Genomic DNA, 3585 nt, shown 5'->3' on the forward strand with positions numbered 1-3585 from the left:
CCAACAATACTGTTTTAGGGTGGTAAAATGGTACTTTGTAAGAAATCACCTTTATTAATATCTCCCCAACCTCTCTGGTCCTGTTCTATTGCTCTGAACCTGAAGTCATCTCTGAGCGGCATAGGCCGGGGAGAGTGTGGACCAGGGAAACCTCCACAAAACCATTATGTGTTTATTCATTCTTAGACTGCTTACTGGCATGAAATACTTGTTCGTTCTACCTTTTGCAATTCTTTAAAACCTAGGCATAGATTGAGACACAGCACTATTGTTTGACAAGACATCTACTGCATCTACTTCTGTTGGGATAAACGCCCACTAACTGCTGTTGCAGCGGGAGGACCAGCATGGATACTACTATTCACAGTGTTGCTTTGCTTTTTTTTTTTTCTTTTTTCTTTTGTATTATTTTAACCTACAGGGTAAATTATTATATACACATTAGAACCAGATAATGCCCTTAGACAATATATAATTGTTTCATAAAGCAGGAAAGACAATGCAGAGGGAAGTAGGTTCCCCAAAAGCACAGTCACAAAGGCTTCAGAAGTTCTAGATACCACTACAAGTTATGCTGGAGATCACTTCTAAAACAACCAATGTTCCAGAGGAATGCTTTAATTTGGAGAAAATAACATCCCTCCCCACCCTCCCCAACCTCCCTCCATTTTTTTTTAAATAATTTTTTCAATTCACTATCAAAAGTCCTGGCTCTTCAGATATACTTTAAACTATAAATAAACACTGCATAGTTCTCTTTTGTTTGTTTTGTTTTTTGTTTTTTGAAAAATTATTGCAGTACAACGACTCCACGTGGAATTCAGTAAGGAGCAAACAGCGCACGAGTGTGGGCGGTTCGCACGGGCCCCGGCGCAGGCCGCACAAGCGCGGGGGGAGTGCTGACGTTTGGAACAGAGTGGCTGGGGGCGCAGTTTGGAGACTGAAGGGGGGAGTTCAGGGCCACGGCAGCCGCAGCGGCCAGCAGGTTGGGTAGAATTCGTGGAGCCAATGACTTTGAAGGTTCTTTTGAAAAGACTAATTTTACCCTCAGCGGATGTGCTGCCTTCTGCAGTTTGTTGTAAGGACTGTATTTGGGTTTCGGGGGCTTCCCAGCAGCTCTGTCTTTGTGCCTTCTACTGCTAATGTGCTGTTTAAGTTGTGTTTCGGAGTTGACATGCACATCACAGATTTCACAGTGAAATGTTTTGTTTTGCAGGCCTGGGTTTCCCTTATTAACTGGTCCTTTGCCTTTCACACCTGCCCTAGGAAAGGCTTTGATAGTCCCGCTTCCATTCCGGGCTTCTAGCATGGTTTTGTGCTTTGTACCACTGTTGTGCGCCTCCAGCTGTGAGGCGGAGTTGACGGCAACCTTGCATAGGGAACAGTACAGCAGCCTTTTTGCCTTTTCTTTTTCCGTCTCCGTAGAAGGACAGGAGCTATTGCCCGTGGCTGTCGTGGGGCTTGTTTCCACGTTAGGGGTGATCTCACTTGTCATAACACTGCTTTTGCGAATTTCCACAGTTGTTGTTGTTGATATTGCTGGTGTCCCTGTGGTACTGTTTTGTCAGAGCTGGTATTGATGGTATTGGTAGTGATGGAGGTGAAGGTAGTCTTTGCGCTGTCCTTGGCAGTGACAGATTTCTGCTTATTTTTCACAGCTTCCAGTGCTTTGAGCTTCTTGGCATGTTTCGTGCCTTTGTAGTGGGCCGCAGCCTGGCTATCGGAATTAAATCTCAACTGGCAAATGGTGCATGATATGATTTGCTTTCTTCGATGAGGAAGAGGAACCCCAAATGTATGATTTATTACAGCTTTCTGAATCGGGTCCATCGCATTAAAATTGGGGAAGAGGTTGACCGCAGCCGCAGTGTCAAGAGGAAAAGGAAGAAATGGTTTAATATCCAGCGATGGTTGCAAAGGGGAAGCTGGTGGACGGACCAGGGCGGGAGAGCAGGGCTCTGGCAGGTACCACTAAAATACATTATGTTTCTCATTAATCGGACAGCAGGAACCCCACCGCAGTGTCTTCAGCATCAGCTCGCACCCAAGGCTGACACGCAGAGCAGAGCCGTTTCATGCTACAGTCCGGAAGTTTTCCATCATTACTTTTCTTTTTTTTAAAATATATTTATTGATTATGCTATTATAGTTGTCCCATTTCCCCCCCCTCACTCCACTCCCTCCAGCCCACCCCCTCCCTCCCACGTTCCCCCCCTATAGTTCATGTCCATGGGTCATACTTATAAGTTCTTTGGCTTCTACATTTCCTACACTATTCTTACCCTCCCCCTGTCTATTTTCCACCTATCATCTATGCTACTTATTCTCTGTACCTTTCCCCCCTTCTCACCTCCCACTCCCCTATTGACACCCCTCCATGTGATCTCCATCTCTATGGTTCTGTTCCTGTTCTAGTTGTTTGCCTAGTTTGCTCTTGTTTTTGTTTTAGGTGTAGTTGTTAATAACTGTGAGTTTGCTGTCATTTTTCCTGTTCATATTTTTTATCTTCTTTTTCTTAGGTTACTCCCTTTGACGTTTCATAAAATAAGGGCTTGGTGATGATGAACTTCTTTAACTTGACCTTATCTGAGAAGCACTTTATCTTCCCTTCCATTCTAAATGATAGCTTTGCTGGATACAGTAATCTTGGATGTAGGCCCTTGTGTTTAATCTTGGGTAATGTAATTATGATGTGCCTTGGTGTGTTCCTCCTTGGGAGCAGCTTCTTTGGGACTCTTTGAGCTTCCTGGACTTCCTGGAAGTCTATTTCCTTTGCCAGATTAGGGAAGTTCTCCTTCATTATTTGTTCAAATAAGTTTTCAATTTTTTGTTCTTCCCCTTCTCCTTCTGGCACCCCTATAATTCGGATGTTGGAATGTTTCAAGATGTCCTGGAGGTTCCTAAGCCTCTCCTCATTTTTACGAATTCTTGTTTCTTCATTCTTTTCTGGTTGGATGTTTCTTTCTTCCTTCTGGTCCACACCACTGATTTGAGTCCCAGTTTCCTTCACATCACTATTGGTTCCCTGTACATTTTCCTTTGTTTCTCTTACCAGAGGCTTCATTTTTTCATCTGGTTTTCAAACAGATTCAACCAATTCTGTGAGCATCTTGATAACCAGTGTTTTGAACTGTGCATCTGATAGGTTGGCTATCTCTTCCTCGCTTAGTTGTATTTTTTTCTGGAGCTTTGAAGTGTTCTGTCATTTGGGCCATTTTTTTTTTTTTTGTCTTCGCTCGTCTGTTACTATAAGGGGCAGAGCCTTACGTGTTCACCGGGGCGGGGTAACGCTGGTCGCTGTGCTGTGACGTTGTAGGTGGGGCCGAGAGGGAGCAATGGCGCCCGCTCCCCTCTCCACCAGATTTCAGTCTTTCACTCTGCTACCCACAATCAAACTGGGCCCCTCTGGTGCTGGTTCCCGAGTGGGTGGGCCTGTGCACGCCCCAGGCCCCTGTGAATCTCTCCAACGACCTCTCCTGTGAGGCTGGGAGTCTCCCCCACTGCAGCCCCAACCCCCACGGGCATTTTCAATCAGAGGTTTGAGGCTTTATTTCCCTGCACTGGAGCCCTGGGTTGCTCGGTCTG

At 45.3% G+C, this 3585-nt stretch overlaps 1 pseudogene; it reads right to left on the bottom strand.

Annotated features, from left to right (window-relative positions):
• Positions 1–820: 820 nt before the first annotated feature.
• On the bottom strand, positions 821–1994 carry LOC112321372 (zinc finger protein 385D pseudogene; annotated as a pseudogene).
• Between the last annotated feature and the right edge of the window lie 1591 nt (positions 1995–3585).

Source organism: Desmodus rotundus, chromosome X (assembly GCF_022682495.2).
Source record: "Desmodus rotundus isolate HL8 chromosome X, HLdesRot8A.1, whole genome shotgun sequence".
NCBI classification, from domain to species: Eukaryota; Metazoa; Chordata; class Mammalia; order Chiroptera; family Phyllostomidae; genus Desmodus; species Desmodus rotundus.